Here is an 18,642-nt window from a genome sequence, read left to right as displayed (position 1 = left end):
ATACAAACTGGAAACACACTCTTACAATACTCCTTTCACTCTCACTTATTAAGAAAGCCCAATGCAAACTGCACAATCAGTCACGTTATGCCTTGAGCATTGCTACTTTTCTGTCTTTCTGCCATACCAAAGTACCTCTTCATAAATGCCACGGATATGCAATACGTATACAACAATATGACATGGCACAATCATTCCGAACAGAACTGTGGATAGATTCAGTGCAGGGAGTGTGTGCGTGCAGAAAGCAGAAACTATGCATGGGTAGAAGCTCTATGATTTTCTCCAGGAATAATGCAAATTGTCCCTCAGAAAAAGTATAGTACTAGAGAAGAATCATAAAGGATTGACACAATTGCTGCCTTTGCTGTTGCCCCAGTTGTGTAATCTGTCAAGGACTGGTCTCTTGCAGATTGAGGCACTTAGTTGCAATTGTGTGGTAAAAATCACCCTTACAACCATTTTTGCTATAAACTTGAGATCTTTCTGAGATACTATCTCACAGACTTCTTATGAATGAGGAACTCTGAAATTGTCACATTCCAATTTGTACGTCCTTAAAACTCTGCTGGTTATTCAAATGGGCAGATTGTTTTTTAAATTCCTTTCTGTCTCGAGTTGTAGTTATATTGATACAGAGGCATAATTGTTGAATGATATATATTGGTTTGATTGAAATATGTTCGTAGAGGTGGTGATAGGCTTTCTGTGTCTGTCTGAGAGCAAGGACCGGTTAACGTCTTTTTCCAAGAGCAGTTTGTTGTGAAAGGTATCAGGCAAAGGAGTATGTATTGTGATGTGGTTCTCTGACTGCTTCTGTCCACTTGCCAAACGTTCCAAGGCCCTAAAACGGTAAGATTGAAGTGGTGGGTGCCGGAGGTTTAAAATGGTCAGTTTAATTAAAGACAGAAAAGTGAAACGAATGACTGCAGAAATACTGTATGTGGCCATGAACTAAGATGAAAGGATGATTTTGGAACTCTGTCTTGCGGATTACCCTCAATGCCGCAATGGATAGGGCACTACTCTCACAGACCAGGGTGTGTAAGTTTAAGTCTATCTGATGTGCACACCCTGAACTAATACATTTTTGCTGAAACCTAATCATATTGTTTACTCTTCCTCGTAGCAGCTTGCCAGGGTGATAGTATATTGCAACAGAACCATTCCACTTCTTCACTGAAAAGAGTCATGCTGGTTACCCAAATGTGCAGCGTGTCATTTTATACAGCTTTCTTTATTGAAATTAAACTTGGACTCACTTGAAATATTCTCTTTCAAAATGAAAGTTTGAGCTGCTGTGAATTTTGCTGTGAGGTGGTGACAGGCTTTCAGGTACGTGCTTAGGTCAAGGCCCTGTTCATGTCACTTGTATAAGCTAATTCAGGGAGCAAATTAGCAAGTCAAGAAATGGGAAGTCTGAACTACTGTCAAAGCAGTTTCATTCTCTTTTCAAATAATCCAAAAATACCATTGCAGCATAAAACAGAGTATTCAATAAAAGAAGAAAGGAGGATTAACGGCAAAAAAGCACATCATAAGATATGAAACTTTGGAAATTATCTAGATATTGTTTGAAAAAACTCCTTTGATGGAAAGAAGATGAAGAACGGTATGGGATCCTGTCCAGCGCACCTGTAATTGATATGTTCCACATCCATTCATACCACCTAACCCTAAACACCCAAACATATTGCAGTCAGTGACCATGTGGCCTAATGGAAAAGGCGTCTGGCTTCGGATCAGAAGATTGAGGGTTCAAGTCCCTTCATAGTTGAGTCTTTTTCTCACAGCACCCAACTTATCTTTACATACAAACTGGAAAAACACTCTTACAATACTCCTTTCACTCTCACTCATTAAGAAAGCCCAATGCAAACTGCACAATCAGTCACGTTATGCCTTCAGCATTGCTACTTTTCTGTCTTTCTGCCATACCAAAGTACCTCTTCATAAATGCCACGGATATGCAATACGTATACAACAATATGACATGGCACAATCATTCCGAACAGAACTGTGGGTAGATTCAGTGCAGGGAGTGTGTGCGTGCAGAAAGCAGAAACTATGCATGGGTAGAAGCTCTATGATTTTCTCCAGGAATAATGCAAATTGTACCTCAGAAAAAGTATAGCACTAGAAAAGAATCATAAAGGATTGACACAATTGCTGCCTTTGCTGTTACCCCAGTTGAGTAATCTGTCAAGGACTGGTCTCTTGCAGATTGAGGCACCTAGTTGCAATTGTGTGGTAAAAATCATCCTTACAACCATTTTTGCTATAAACTTGAGATCTTTCTGAGATACTATCTCACAGACTTCTTATGAATGAGGAACTCTGAAATTGTCACATTCCAATTTGTACGTCCTTAAAACTCTGCTGGTTATTCAAATGGGCAGATTGTTTTTTAAATTCCTTTCTGTCTCGAGATGTAGTTATATTGATACAGAGGCATAATTGTTGAATTATATTTATTGGTTTGATTGAAATATGTTCGTAGAGGTGGTGATAGGCTTTCTGTGTCTGTCTGAGAGCAAGGACCGGTTAACGTCTTTTTCCAAGAGCAATTTGTTGTGAAAGGTATCAGGCAAAGGAGTATGTATTGTGATGTGGTTCTCTGACTGCTTCTGTCCACTTGCCAAAAGTTCCAAGGCCCTATGATAGCACAAAAACGGTAAGATTGAAGTGGTGGGTGCCGGAGGTTTAAAATGGTCAGTTTAATTAAAGACAGAAAAGTGAAACGAATGACTGCAGAAATACTGTATGTGGCCATGAACTGAGATGAAAGGATGACTTTGGAACTCTTTCTTGCAGATTACCCTCAATGCCGCAATGGATAGGGCACTACTCTCACAGACCAGGGGGTGTAAGTTTAAGTCTCTCTGAGGTGCACACCCTGAACTAATGCATTTTTGCTGAAACCTAATCATATTGTTTACTCTTCCTCGTAGCAGCTTGCCAGGGTGATAGTATATTGCAACAGAACCATTCCACTTCTTCAATGAAAAGTTTCATGCTGGTTACCCAAATGTGCAGCGTGTCATTTTATACAGCTTTCTTTATTGAAATTAAACTTGGACTCACTTGAAATATTCTCTTTCAAAATGAATGTTTTGAGCTGCTGTCAATTTTATTTCTAGAGGTGGTGACAGGCTTTCAGGTACGTGCTTAGGTCAAGGCCCTGTTCATGTCACTTGTATAAGCTAATTCAGGGAGCAAATTAGCAAGTCAAGAAATGGGAAGTCTGAACTACTGTCAAAGCAGTTTCATTCTCTTTTCAAAAATTCCAAAAATACCATTGCAGCATAAAACAGAGTATTCAATAAAAGAAGAAAGGAGGATTAACGGCAAAAAAGCACAGCATAAGATAAGAAACTTTGGAAACTATCTAGATATTGTTTGAAAAAACTCCTTTGATGGAAAGAAGATGAAGAACGGTATGGGATCCTGTCCTGCGCACCTGTAATTGATATGTTCCACATCCATTCATACCACCTAACCCTAAACACCCAAACATATTGCAGTCAGTGACCATATGGCCTAATGGATAAGGGGTCTCACTTCGAATCACAAGATTGAGGGTTCGAGTCCCTTCATGGTTGAGTCTTTTTCTCACAGCACCCAACTTATCTTTACATACAAACTGGGAACACACTCTTACAATACTCCTTTCACTCTCACTCATTAAGAAAGCCCAATGCAAACTGCAAAATCAGTCACGTTATGCCTTCAGCATTGCTACTTTTCTGTCTTTCTGCCATACCAAAGTACCTCTTCATAAATGCCATGGATATGCAATACGTATACAACAATATGACATGGCACAATCATTCCGAACAGAACTGTGGGTAGATTCAGTGCAGGGAGAGTGTGCGTGCAGAAAGCAGAAACTATGCATGGGTAGAAGCTCTATGATTTTCTCCAGGAATAATGCAAATTGTACCTCAGAAAAAGTATAGCACTAGAAAACAATCATAAAGGATTGACACAATTGCTGCCTTTGCTGTTGCCCCAGTTGAGTAATCTGTCAAGGACTGGTCTCTTGCAGATTGAGGCACCTAGTTGCAATTGTGTGGTAAAAATCATCCTTACAACCATTTTTGCTATAAACTTGAGATCTTTCTGAGATACTATCTCACAGACTTCTTATGAATGAGGAACTCTGAAATTGTCACATTCCAATTTGTACGTCCTTAAAACTCTGCTGGTTATTCAAATGGGCAGATTGTTTTTTAAATTCCTTTCTGTCTCGAGATGTAGTTATATTGATACAGAGGCATAACTGTTGAATTATATTTATTGGTTTGATTGAAATATGTTCGTAGAGGTGGTGATAGGCTTTCTGTGTCTGTCTGAGAGCAAGGACCGGTTAACGTCTTTTTCCAAGAGCAATTTGTTGTGAAAGGTATCAGGCAAAGGAGTATGTATTGTGATGTGGTTCTCTGACTGCTTCTGTCCACTTGCCAAAAGTTCCAAGGCCCTATGATAGCACAAAAACGGTAAGATTGAAGTGGTGGGTGCCGGAGGTTTACAATGGTCAGTTTAATTAAAGACAGAAAAGTGAAACGAATGACTGCAGAAATACTGTATGTGGCCATGAACTGAGATGAAAGGATGACTTTGGAACTCTTTCTTGCAGATTACCCTCAATGCCGCAATGGATAGGGCACTACTCTCACAGACCAGGGGGTGTAAGTTTAAGTCTCTCTGAGGTGCACACCCTGAACTAATGCATTTTTGCTGAAACCTAATCATATTGTTTACTCTTCCTCGTAGCAGCTTGCCAGGGTGATAGTATATTGCAACAGAACCATTCCACTTCTTCAATGAAAAGTTTCATGCTGGTTACCCAAATGTGCAGCGTGTCATTTTATACAGCTTTCTTTATTGAAATTAAACTTGGACTCACTTGAAATATTCTCTTTCAAAATGAATGTTTTGAGCTGCTGTCAATTTTATTTCTAGAGGTGGTGACAGGCTTTCAGGTACGTGCTTAGGTCAAGGCCCTGTTCATGTCACTTGTATAAGCTAATTCAGGGAGCAAATTAGCAAGTCAAGAAATGGGAAGTCTGAACTACTGTCAAAGCAGTTTCATTCTCTTTTCAAAAATTCCAAAAATACCATTGCAGCATAAAACAGAGTATTCAATAAAAGAAGAAAGGAGGATTAACGGCAAAAAAGCACAGCATAAGATAAGAAACTTTGGAAATTATCTAGATATTGTTTGAAAAAACTCCTTTGATGGAAAGAAGATGAAGAACGGTATGGGATCCTGTCCTGCGCACCTGTAATTGATATGTTCCACATCCATTCATACCACCTAACCCTAAACACCCAAACATATGGCAGTCAGTGACCATATGGCCTAATGGATAAGGCGTCTGACTTCGAATCAGAAGATTGAGGGTTCGAGTCCCTTCATGGTTGAGTCTTTTTCTCACAGCACCCAACTTATCTTTACATACAAACTGGGAACACACTCTTACAATACTCCTTTCACTCTCACTCATTAAGAAAGCCCAATGCAAACTGCAAAATCAGTCACGTTATGCCTTCAGCATTGCTACTTTTCTGTCTTTCTGCCATACCAAAGTACCTCTTCATAAATGCCATGGATATGCAATACGTATACAACAATATGACATGGCACAATCATTCCGAACAGAACTGTGGGTAGATTCAGTGCAGGGAGAGTGTGCGTGCAGAAAGCAGAAACTATGCATGGGTAGAAGCTCTATGATTTTCTCCAGGAATAATGCAAATTGTACCTCAGAAAAAGTATAGCACTAGAAAACAATCATAAAGGATTGACACAATTGCTGCCTTTGCTGTTGCCCCAGTTGAGTAATCTGTCAAGGACTGGTCTCTTGCAGATTGAGGCACCTAGTTGCAATTGTGTGGTAAAAATCATCCTTACAACCATTTTTGCTATAAACTTGAGATCTTTCTGAGATACTATCTCACAGACTTCTTATGAATGAGGAACTCTGAAATTGTCACATTCCAATTTGTACGTCCTTAAAACTCTGCTGGTTATTCAAATGGGCAGATTGTTTTTTAAATTCCTTTCTGTCTCGAGATGTAGTTATATTGATACAGAGGCATAATTGTTGAATTATATTTATTGGTTTGATTGAAATATGTTCGTAGAGGTGGTGATAGGCTTTCTGTGTCTGTCTGAGAGCAAGGACCGGTTAACGTCTTTTTCCAAGAGCAATTTGTTGTGAAAGGTATCAGGCAAAGGAGTATGTATTGTGATGTGGTTCTCTGACTGCTTCTGTCCACTTGCCAAAAGTTCCAAGGCCCTATGATAGCACAAAAACGGTAAGATTGAAGTGGTGGGTGCCGGAGGTTTAAAATGGTCAGTTTAATTAAAGACAGAAAAGTGAAACGAATGACTGCAGAAATACTGTATGTGGCCATGAACTGAGATGAAAGGATGACTTTGGAACTCTTTCTTGCAGATTACCCTCAATGCCGCAATGGATAGGGCACTACTCTCACAGACCAGGGGGTGTAAGTTTAAGTCTCTCTGAGGTGCACACCCTGAACTAATGCATTTTTGCTGAAACCTAATCATATTGTTTACTCTTCCTCGTAGCAGCTTGCCAGGGTGATAGTATATTGCAACAGAACCATTCCACTTCTTCAATGAAAAGTTTCATGCTGGTTACCCAAATGTGCAGCGTGTCATTTTATACAGCTTTCTTTATTGAAATTAAACTTGGACTCACTTGAAATATTCTCTTTCAAAATGAATGTTTTGAGCTGCTGTCAATTTTATTTCTAGAGGTGGTGACAGGCTTTCAGGTACGTGCTTAGGTCAAGGCCCTGTTCATGTCACTTGTATAAGCTAATTCAGGGAGCAAATTAGCAAGTCAAGAAATGGGAAGTCTGAACTACTGTCAAAGCAGTTTCATTCTCTTTTCAAAAATTCCAAAAATACCATTGCAGCATAAAACAGAGTATTCAATAAAAGAAGAAAGGAGGATTAACGGCAAAAAAGCACAGCATAAGATAAGAAACTTTGGAAATTATCTAGATATTGTTTGAAAAAACTCCTTTGATGGAAAGAAGATGAAGAACGGTATGGGATCCTGTCCTGCGCACCTGTAATTGATATGTTCCACATCCATTCATACCACCTAACCCTTAACACCCAAACATATTGCAGTCAGTGACCATATGGCCTAATGGATAAGGCGTCTGACTTCGAATCAGAAGATTGAGGGTTCGAGTCCCTTCATGGTTGAGTCTTTTTCTCACAGCACCCAACTTATCTTTACATACAAACTGGGAACACACTCTTACAATACTCCTTTCACTCTCACTCATTAAGAAAGCCCAATGCAAACTGCAAAATCAGTCACGTTATGCCTTCAGCATTGCTACTTTTCTGTCTTTCTGCCATACCAAAGTACCTCTTCATAAATGCCATGGATATGCAATACGTATACAACAATATGACATGGCACAATCATTCCGAACAGAACTGTGGGTAGATTCAGTGCAGGGAGAGTGTGCGTGCAGAAAGCAGAAACTATGCATGGGTAGAAGCTCTATGATTTTCTCCAGGAATAATGCAAATTGTACCTCAGAAAAAGTATAGCACTAGAAAACAATCATAAAGGATTGACACAATTGCTGCCTTTGCTGTTGCCCCAGTTGAGTAATCTGTCAAGGACTGGTCTCTTGCAGATTGAGGCACCTAGTTGCAATTGTGTGGTAAAAATCATCCTTACAACCATTTTTGCTATAAACTTGAGATCTTTCTGAGATACTATCTCACAGACTTCTTATGAATGAGGAACTCTGAAATTGTCACATTCCAATTTGTACGTCCTTAAAACTCTGCTGGTTATTCAAATGGGCAGATTGTTTTTTAAATTCCTTTCTGTCTCGAGATGTAGTTATATTGATACAGAGGCATAATTGTTGAATTATATTTATTGGTTTGATTGAAATATGTTCGTAGAGGTGGTGATAGGCTTTCTGTGTCTGTCTGAGAGCAAGGACCGGTTAACGTCTTTTTCCAAGAGCAATTTGTTGTGAAAGGTATCAGGCAAAGGAGTATGTATTGTGATGTGGTTCTCTGACTGCTTCTGTCCACTTGCCAAAAGTTCCAAGGCCCTATGATAGCACAAAAACGGTAAGATTGAAGTGGTGGGTGCCGGAGGTTTAAAATGGTCAGTTTAATTAAAGACAGAAAAGTGAAACGAATGACTGCAGAAATACTGTATGTGGCCATGAACTGAGATGAAAGGATGATTTTGGAACTCTTTCTTGCAGATTACCCTCAATGCCGCAGTGGATAGGGCACTACTCTCACAGACCAGGGGGTGTAAGTTTAAGTCTCTCTGAGGTGCACACCCTGAACTAATGCATTTTTGCTGAAACCTAATCATATTGTTTACTCTTCCTCGTAGCAGCTTGCCAGGGTGATAGTATATTGCAACAGAACCATTCCACTTCTTCAATGAACAGTTTCATGCTGGTTACCCAAATGTGCAGCGTGTCATTTTATACAGCTTTCTTTATTGAAATTAAACTTGGACTCACTTGAAATATTCTCTTTCAAAATGAATGTTTTGAGCTGCTCTGAATTTTATTTCTAGAGGTGGTGACAGGCTTTCAGGTACGTGCTTAGGTCAAGGCCCTGTTCATGTCACTTGTATAAGCTAATTCAGGGAGCAAATTAGCAAGTCAAGAAATGGGAAGTCTGAACTACTGTCAAAGCAGTTTCATTCTCTTTTCAAATAATCCAAAAATACCATTGCAGCATAAAACAGAGTATTCAATAAAAGAAGAAAGGAGGATTAACGGCAAAAAAGCACATCATAAGATATGAAACTTTGGAAATTATCTAGATATTGTTTGAAAAAACTCCTTTGATGGAAAGAAGATGAAGAACGGTATGGGATCCTGTCCTGCGCACCTGTAATTGATATGTTCCACATCCAATCATACCACCTAACCCTAAACACCCAAACATATTGCAGTCAGTGACAATGTGGCCTAATGGATAACGTGTCTGACTTCGGATCAGGAGATTGAGGTTTTGAGTTCCTTCGTGGTTGAGTCTTTTTCTCACAGCACCCAACTTATCTTTACATACAAACTGGAGGCACACTCTTACAATACTCCTTTCACTCTCACTCAGTAAGAAAGCCCAATACAAACTGCACAATCAGTCACGTTATGCCTTCAGCATTGCTACTTTTCTGTCTTTCTGCCATACCAAAGTACCTCTTCATAAATGCCACGGGTATGCAATACGTATGCAACAATATGACACGGCACAATCATTCTTAACAGAACTGTGGTTAGATGCAGTGCAGGGAGTGTGTGCGTGCAGAAAGCAGAAACTATGCATGCGTAGAAACTCTATGATTTTCTCCAGGAATAATGCAAGTTGTCCCTCAGAAAAAATTTTGTACTGGAGAAGAATCATAAAGGATTGACACAATTGCTGCCTTTGCTGTTGCCCCAAATGTGTAATCTGTCAAGGACTGGTCTCTTGCAGATTGAGGCACCTAGTTGCAATTGTGTGGTATAAATCACCCTTACAACCATTTTTGCTATAAACTTGAGATCTTTCTGAGATACTATCTCAAAGACTTCTTATGAATGAGGAACTCTGAAATTGTCACATTCCAATTTGTACGTCCTTAAAACTCTGCTGGCTATTCAAATGGGCAGATTGTTTTTTAAATTCCTTTCTGTCTCGAGTTGTAGTTATATTGATACAAGGCATAATTGTTGAATGATATATATTGGTTTGATTGAAATATGTTCGTAGAGGTGGTGATAGGCTTTCTGTGTCTGTCTGAGAGCAAGGACCGGTTAACGTCTTTTTCCAAGAGCAATTTGTTGTGAAAGGTATCAGGCAAAGGAGTATGTATTGTGATGTGGTTCTCTGACTGCTTCTGTCCACTTGCCAAAAGTTCCAAGGCCCTATGATAGCACAAAAACGGTAAGATTGAAGTGGTGGGTGCCGGAGGTTTAAAATGGTCAGTTTAATTAAAGACAGAAAAGTGAAACGAATGACTGCAGAAATACTGTATGTGGCCATGAACTGAGATGAAAGGATGATTTTGGAACTCTGTCTTGCACATTACCCTCAATGCCGCAATGGATAGGGCACTACTCTCACAGACCAGGGTGTGTAAGTTTAAGTCTATCTGAGGTGCACACCCTGAACTAATACATTTTTGCTGAAACCTAATCATATTGTTTACTCTTCCTCGTAGCAGCTTGCCAGGGTGATAGTATATTGCAACAGAACCATTCCACTTCTTCACTGAAAAGAGTCATGCTGGTTACCCAAATATGCAGCGTGTCATTTTATACAGCTTTCTTTATTGAAATTAAACTTGGACTCACTTGAAATATTCTCTTTCAAAATGAATGTTTTGAGCTGCTGTGAATTTTGCTGTGAGGTGGTGACAGGCTTTCAGGTACGTGCTTCGGTCAAGGCCCTGTTCATGTCATTTGTATAAGCTAATTAAGGGATCAAATTAGCAAATCAAGAAATGGGAAGTCTGAACTACTGTCAAAGCAGTTTCATTCTCTTTTCAAATAATCCAAAAATACCATTGCAGCATAAAACAGAGTATTCAATAAAAGAAGAAAGGCGGATTAACGGCAAAAAAGCACATCATAAGATATGAGCCTTTGGAAATTATCTAGATATTGTTTGAAAAAACTCCTTTGATGGAAAGAAGATGAAGAACGGTATGGGATCCTGTCCTGCGCACCTGTAATTGATATGTTCCACATCCATTCATACCACCTAACCCTAAACACCCAAACATATTACAGTCAGTGACCATGTGGCCTAATGGATAAGGCATCTGACTTCGGATCAGAAGATTGAGGGTTCGAGTCCGTTCATGGTTGAGTCTTTTTCTCACAGCACCCAACTTATCTTTACATACAAACTGGAAACACACTCTTACAATACTCCTTTCACTCTCACTCATTAAGAAAGCCCAATGCAAACTGCACAATCAGTCACGTTATGCCTTCAGCATTGCTACTTTTCTGTCTTTCTGCCATACCAAAGTACCTCTTCATAAATGCCATGGATATGCAATACGTATGCAACAACATGACATGGCACAATCATTCTTAACAGAACTGTGGGTAGATGCAGTGCAGGAAGTGTGTGCGTGCAGAAAGCAGAAACTATGCATGCGTAGAAGCTCTATGATTTTCTCCAGGAATAATGCTAATTGTCCCTCAGAAAAATATAGTACTGGAGAAGAATCATAAAGGATTTACACAATTGCAGCCTTTGCTGTTGCCCAAATTGTGTAATCTGTCAAGGACTGGTCTCTTGCAGATTGAGGCACCTAGTTGCAATTGTGTGGTATAAATCACCCTTACAACCATTTTTGGTATAATCTTGAGATCTTCCTGAGATACTATCTCACAGACTTCTTATGAATGAGGAACTCTGAAATTGTAACATTCCAATTTGTACGTCCTTAAAACTCTACTGGTTATTCAAATGGGCATATTGTTTTTTAAATTCCTTTCTGTCTCTAGTTGTAGTTATATTGATACAAAGGCATAATTGTTGAATGATATATATTGGTTTGATTGAAATATGTTCGTAGAGGTGGTGATAGGCTTTCTGTGTCTGTCTGAGAGCAAGGACCGGTTAACGTCTTTTTCCAAGAGCAGTTTGTTGTGAAAGGTATCAGGCAAAGGAGTATGTATTGTGATGTGGTTCTCTGACTGCTTCTGTCCACTTGCCAAAAGTTCCAAGGCCCTATGATAGCACAAAAACGGTAAGATTGAAGTGGTGGGTGCCGGAGGTTTAAAATGGTCAGTTTAATTAAAGACAGAAAAGTGAAACGAATGACTGCAGAAATACTGTATGCGGCCATGAACTGAGATGAAAGGATGATTTTGGAACTCTGTCTTGCAGATTACCCTCAATGCCGCATTGGATAGGGCACTACTCTCACAGACCAGGGTGTGTAAGTTTAAGTCTATCTGAGGTGCACACCCTGAACTAATACATTTTTGCTGAAACCTAATCATATTGTTTACTCTTCCTCGTAGCAGCTTGCCAGGGTGATAGTATATTGCAACAGAACCATTCCACTTCTTCACTGAAAAGAGTCATGCAGGTTACCCAAATGTGCAGCGTGTCATTTTATACAGCTTTCTTTATTGAAATTAAACTTGGACTCACTTGAAATATTCTCTTTCAAAATGAATGTTTTGAGCTGCTGTGAATTTTATTTCTAGAGGTGGTGACAGGCTTTCCGGTACGTGCTTAGGTCAAGGCCCTGTTCATGTCACTTGTATAAGCTAATTCAGGGAGCAAATTAGCAAGTCAAGAAATGGGAAGTCTGAACTACTGTCAAAGCAGTTTCATTCTCTTTTCAAATAATCCAAAAATACCATTGCAGCATAAAACAGAGTATTCAATAAAAGAAGAAAGGAGGATTAACGGCAAAAAAGCACATCATAAGATATGAAACTTTGGAAATTATCTGGATATTGTTTGAAAAAACTCCTTTGATGGAGGGAAGATGAAGAATGGTATGGGATCCTGTCCTGCGCACCTGTAATTGATATGTTCCACATCCAATCATACCACCTAACCCTAAACACCCAAACATATTACAGTCAGTGACCATGTGGCCTAATGGATAAGGCGTCTGACTTCGGATCAGAAGATTGAGGGTTCGAGTCCCTTCATGGTTGAGTCTTTTTCTCACAGCACCCAACTTATCTTTACATACAAACTGGAAACACACTCTTACAATACTCCTTTCACTCTCACTCATTAAGAAAGCCCAATGCAAACTGCACAATCAGTCACGTTATGCCTTCAGCATTGCTACTTTTCTGTCTTTCTGCCATACCAAAGTACCTCTTCATAAATGCCATGGATATGCAATACGTATGCAACAATATGACACGGCAAACTCATTCTTAACAGAACTGTGGGTAGATGCAGTGCAGGAAGTGTGTGCGTGCAGAAAGCAGAAACTATGCATGCGTAGAAGCTCTATGATTTTCTCCAGGAATTATGCTAATTGTCCCTCAGAAAAAATATAGTACTGGAGAAGAATCATAAAGGATTGACACAATTGCAGCCTTTGCTGTTGCCCAAATTGTGTAATCTGTCAAGGACTGGTCTCTTGCAGATTGAGGCACCTAGTTGCAATTGTGTGGTATAAATCACCCTTACAACCATTTTTTCTATAATCTTGAGATCTTCCTGAGATACTATCTCACAGACTTCTTATGAATGAGGAACTCTGAAATTGTCACATTCCAATTTGTACGTCCTTAAAACTCTGCTGGTTATTCAAATGGGCAGATTGTTTTTTAAATTCCTTTCTGTCTCGAGTTGTAGTTATATTGATACAAAGGCATAATTGTTGAATGATATATATTGGTTTGATTGAAATATGTTTGTAGAGGTGGTGATAGGCTTTCTGTGTCTGTCTGAGAGCAAGGACTGGTTAACGTCTTTTTCCAAGAGCAGTTTGTTGTGAAAGGTATCAGGCAAAGGAGTATGTATTGTGATGTGGTTCTCTGACTGCTTCTGTCCACTTGCCAAAAGTTCCAAGGCCCTATGATAGCACAAAAACGGTAAGATTGAATTGGTGGGTGCCGGAGGTTTAAAATGGTCAGTTTAATTAAAGACAGAAAAGTGAAACGAATGACTGCAGAAATACTGTATGTGGTCATGAACTGAGATGAAAGGATGATTTTGGAACTCTGTCTTGCAGATTACCCTCAATGCCGCAATGGATAGGGCACTACTCTCACAGACCAGGGTGTGTAAGTTTAAGTCTATCTGAGGTGCACACCCTGAACTAATACATTTTTCCTGAATCCTAATCATATTGTTTACTCTTCCTCGTAGCAGCTTGCCAGGGTGATAGTATATTGCAATAGAACCATTCCACTTCTTCACTGAAAAGAGTCATGCTGGTTACCCAAATGTGCAGCGTGTCATTTTATACAGCTTTCTTTATTGAAATTAAACTTGGACTCACTTGAAATATTCTCTTTCAAAATGAATGTTTTGAGCTGCTGTGAATTTTATTTCTAGAGGTGGTGACAGGCTTTCAGGTACGTGCTTAGGTGAAGGCCCTGTTCATGTCACTTGTATAAGCTAATTCAGGGAGCAAATCAGCAAGTCAAGAAATGGGAAGTCTGAACTACTGTCAAAGCAGTTTCATTCTCTTTTCAAATAATCCAAAAATACCATTGCAGCATAAAACAGAGTATTCAATAAAAGAAGAAAGGAGGATTAACGGCAAAAAAGCACATCATAAGATATGAAACTTTGGAAATTATCTAGATATTGTTTGAAAAAACTCCTTTGATGGAAAGAAGATGATGAACGGTATGGGATCCTGTCCTGAGCACCTGTAATTGATATGTTCCACATCCAATCATACCACCTAACCCTAAACACCCAAACATATTGCAGTCAGTGACAATGTGGCCTAATGGATAACGTGTCTGACTTCGGATCAGGAGATTGAGGTTTGGAGTTCCTTCGTGGTTGAGTCTTTTTCTCACAGCACCCAACTTATCTTTACATACAAACTGGAGGCACACTCTTATAATACTCCTTTCACTCTCACTCAGTAAGAAAGCCCAATACAAACTGCACAATCAGTCACGTTATGCCTTCAGCATTGCTACTTTTCTGTCTTTCTGCCATACCAAAGTACCTCTTCATAAATGCCACGGATATGCAATACGTATGCAACAATATGACACGGCACAATCATTCTTAACAGAACTGTGGGTAGATGCAGTGCAGGGAGTGTGTGCGTGCAGAAAGCAGAAACTATGCATGCGTAGAAACTCTATGATTTTCTCCAGGAATAATGCAAATTGTCCCTCAGAAAAAATTTAGTACTGGAGAAGAATCATAAAGGATTGACACAATTGCTGCCTTTGCTGTTGCCCCAATTGTGTAATCTGTCAAGGACTGGTCTCTTGCAGATTGAGGCACCTAGTTGCAATTGTGTGGTATAAATCACCCTTACAACCATTTTTGCTATAAACTTGAGATCTTTCTGAGATACTATCTCAAAGACTTCTTATGAATGAGGAACTCTGAAATTGTCACATTCCAATTTGTACGTCCTTAAAACTATGCTGGTTATTCAAATGGGCAGATTGTTTTTTAAATTCCTTTCTGTCTCGAGTTGTAGTTATATTGATACAAGGCATAATTGTTGAATGATATATATTGGTTTGATTGAAATATGTTCGTAGAGGTGGTGATAGGCTTTCTGTGTCTGTCTGAGAGCAAGGACCGGTTAACGTCTTTTTCCAAGAGCAATTTGTTGTGAAAGGTATCAGGCAAAGGAGTATGTATTGTGATGTGGTTCTCTGACTGCTTCTGTCCACTTGCCAAAAGTTCCAAGGCCCTATGATAGCACAAAAACTGTAAGATTGAAGTGGTGGGTGCCGGAGGTTTAAAATGGTCAGTTTAATTAAAGACAGAAAAGTGAAACGAATGACTGCAGAAATACTGTATGTGGCCATGAACTGAGATGAAAGGATGATTTTGGAACTCTGTCTTGCACATTACCCTCAATGCCGCAATGGATAGGGCACTACTCTCACAGACCAGGGTGTGTAAGTTTAAGTCTATCTGAGGTGCACACCCTGAACTAATACATTTTTGCTGAAACCTAATCATATTGTTTACTCTTCCTCGTAGCAGCTTGCCAGGGTGATAGTATATTGCAACAGAACCATTCCACTTCTTCACTGAAAAGAGTCATGCTGGTTACCCAAATGTGCAGCGTGTCATTTTATACAGCTTTCTTTATTGAAATTAAACTTGGACTCACTTGAAATATTCTCTTTCAAAATGAATGTTTTGAGCTGCTGTGAATTTTGCTGTGAGGTGGTGACAGGCTTTCAGGTACGTGCTTCGGTCAAGGCCCTGTTCATGTCACTTGTATAAGCTAATTCAGGGAGCAAATTAGCAAATCAAGAAATGGGAAGTCTGAACTACTGTCAAAGCAGTTTCATTCTCTTTTCAAATAATCCAAAAATACCATTGCAGCATAAAACAGAGTATTCAATAAAAGAAGAAAGGAGGATTAACGGCAAAAAAGCACATCATAAGATATGAAACTTTGGAAATTATCTAGATATTGTTTGAAAAAACTCCTTTGATGGAAAGAAGATGAAGAACGGTATGGGGTCCTGTCCTGCGCACCTGTAATTGATATGTTCCACATCCATTCATACCACCTAACCCTAAACACCCAAACATATTACAGTCAGTGACCATGTGGCCTAATGGATAAGGCATCTGACTTCGGGTCAGAAGATTGAGGGTTCGAGTCCGTTTATGGTTGAGTCTTTTTCTCACAGCACCCAACTTATCTTTACATACAAACTGGAAACACACTCTTACAATACTCCTTTCACTCTCACTCATTAAGAAAGCCCAATGCAAACTGCACAATCAGTCACGTTATGCCTTCAGCATTGCTACTTTTCTGTCTTTCTGCCATACCAAAGTACCTCTTCATAAATGCTACGGATATGCAATACGTATACAACAGTATGACATGGCACAATCATTCCGAACAGAACTGTGGGTAGATTCAGTGCAGGGAGTGTGTGCGTGCAGAAAGCAGAAACTATGCATGGGTAGAAGCTCTATGATTTTCTCCAGGAATAATGCAAATTGTCCCTCAGAAAAAGTATAGTACTAGAGAAGAATCATAAAGGATTGACACAATTGCTACCTTTGATGTTGCCCCAGTTGTGTAATCTGTCAAGGACTGGTCTCTTGCAGATTGAGGCACCTAGTTGCAATTGTGTGGTAAAAATCACCCTTACAACCATTTTTGCTATAAACTTGAGATCTTTCTGAGATACTATCTCACAGACTTCTTATGAATGAGGAACTCTGAAATTGTCACACTCCAATTTGTACGTCCTTAAAACTCTGCTGGTTATTCAAATATGCAGATTGTTTTTTAAATTCCTTTCTGTCTCGAGTTGTAGTTATATTGATACAGAGGCATAATTGTTGAATGATATATATTGGTTTGATTGAAATATGTTCGTAGAGGTGGTGATAGGCTTTCTGTGTCTGTCTGAGAGCAAGGACCGGTTAACGTATTTTTCCAAGAGCAGTTTGTTGTGAAAGGTATCAGGCAAAGGAGTATGTATTGTGATGTGGTTCTCTGACTGCTTCTGTCCACTTGCCAAAAGTTCCAAGGCCCTATGATAGCACAAAAACTGTAAGATTGAAGTGGTGGGTGCCGGAGGTTTAAAATGGTCAGTTTAATTAAAGACAGAAAAGTGAAACGAATGACTGCAGAAATACTGTATGTGGCCATGAACTGAGATGAAAGGATGATTTTGGAACTCTGTCTTGCAGATTACCCTCAATGCCGCAATGGATAGGGCACTACTCTCACAAACCAGGGTGTGTAAGTTTAAGTCTATCTGAGGTGCACACCCTGAACTAATACATTTTTGCTGAAACCTAATCATATTGTTTACTCTTCCTCGTAGCAGCTTGCCAGGGTGATAGTATATTGCAACAGAACCATTCCACTTCTTCACTGAAAAGAGTCATGCAGGTTACCCAAATGTGCAGCGTGTCATTTTATACAGCTTTCTTTATTGAAATTAAACTTGGACTCACTTGAAATATTCTCTTTCAAAATGAATGTTTTGAGCTGCTGTGAATTTTATTTCTAGAGGTGGTGACAGGCTTTCCGGTACGTGCTTAGGTCAAGGCCCTGTTCATGTCACTTGTATAAGCTAATTCAGGGAGCAAATTAGCAAGTCAAGAAATGGGAAGTCTGAACTACTGTCAAAGCAGTTTCATTCTCTTTTCAAATAATCCAAAAATACCATTGCAGCATAAAACAGAGTATTCAATAAAAGAAGAAAGGAGGATTAACGGCAAAAAAGCACATCATAAGATATGAAACTTTGGAAATTATCTGGATATTGTTTGAAAAAACTCCTTTGATGGAGGGAAGATGAAGAATGGTATGGGATCCTGTCCTGCGCACCTGTAATTGATATGTTCCACATCCAATCATACCACCTAACCCTAAACACCCAAACATATTACAGTCAGTGACCATGTGGCCTAATGGATAAGGCGTCTGACTTCGGATCAGAAGATTGAGGGTTCGAGTCCCTTCATGGTTGAGTCTTTTTCTCACAGCACCCAACTTATCTTTACATACAAACTGGAAACACACTCTTACAATACTCCTTTCACTCTCACTCATTAAGAAAGCCCAATGCAAACTGCACAATCAGTCACGTTATGCCTTCAGCATTGCTACTTTTCTGTCTTTCTGCCATACCAAAGTACCTCTTCATAAATGCCATGGATATGCAATACGTATGCAACAATATGACACGGCAAACTCATTCTTAACAGAACTGTGGGTAGATGCAGTGCAGGAAGTGTGTGCGTGCAGAAAGCAGAAACTATGCATGCGTAGAAGCTCTATGATTTTCTCCAGGAATTATGCTAATTGTCCCTCAGAAAAAATATAGTACTGGAGAAGAATCATAAAGGATTGACACAATTGCAGCCTTTGCTGTTGCCCAAATTGTGTAATCTGTCAAGGACTGGTCTCTTGCAGA

General features: G+C 39.4%; 4 non-coding genes across 4 annotated transcripts; all 4 read left to right on the top strand.

Moving 5' to 3' along the window:
• Positions 1-5,354: 5,354 nt before the first annotated feature.
• TRNAR-UCG (transfer RNA arginine (anticodon UCG)) lies at positions 5,355-5,427 on the top strand. The gene has a single exon. It is a non-coding gene; the product is annotated as a tRNA-Arg (tRNA).
• Positions 5,428-7,179: 1,752 nt separating this feature from the next.
• On the top strand, positions 7,180-7,252 carry TRNAR-UCG (transfer RNA arginine (anticodon UCG)). Its single transcript has one exon. It is a non-coding gene; the product is annotated as a tRNA-Arg (tRNA).
• Positions 7,253-12,650: 5,398 nt separating this feature from the next.
• TRNAR-UCG (transfer RNA arginine (anticodon UCG)) lies at positions 12,651-12,723 on the top strand. The gene has a single exon. It is a non-coding gene; the product is annotated as a tRNA-Arg (tRNA).
• A 5,399-nt stretch (positions 12,724-18,122) lies between these two features.
• TRNAR-UCG (transfer RNA arginine (anticodon UCG)) lies at positions 18,123-18,195 on the top strand. Its single transcript has one exon. It is a non-coding gene; the product is annotated as a tRNA-Arg (tRNA).
• The last annotated feature ends 447 nt before the right edge of the window (positions 18,196-18,642 follow it).

Source organism: Pleurodeles waltl, chromosome 4_1 (assembly GCF_031143425.1).
Source record: "Pleurodeles waltl isolate 20211129_DDA chromosome 4_1, aPleWal1.hap1.20221129, whole genome shotgun sequence".
Taxonomy (NCBI): Eukaryota; Metazoa; Chordata; class Amphibia; order Caudata; family Salamandridae; genus Pleurodeles; species Pleurodeles waltl.
Note: the sequence above shows the minus strand (reverse complement) of the source record. Positions and strands in the feature narration are given on the sequence as shown.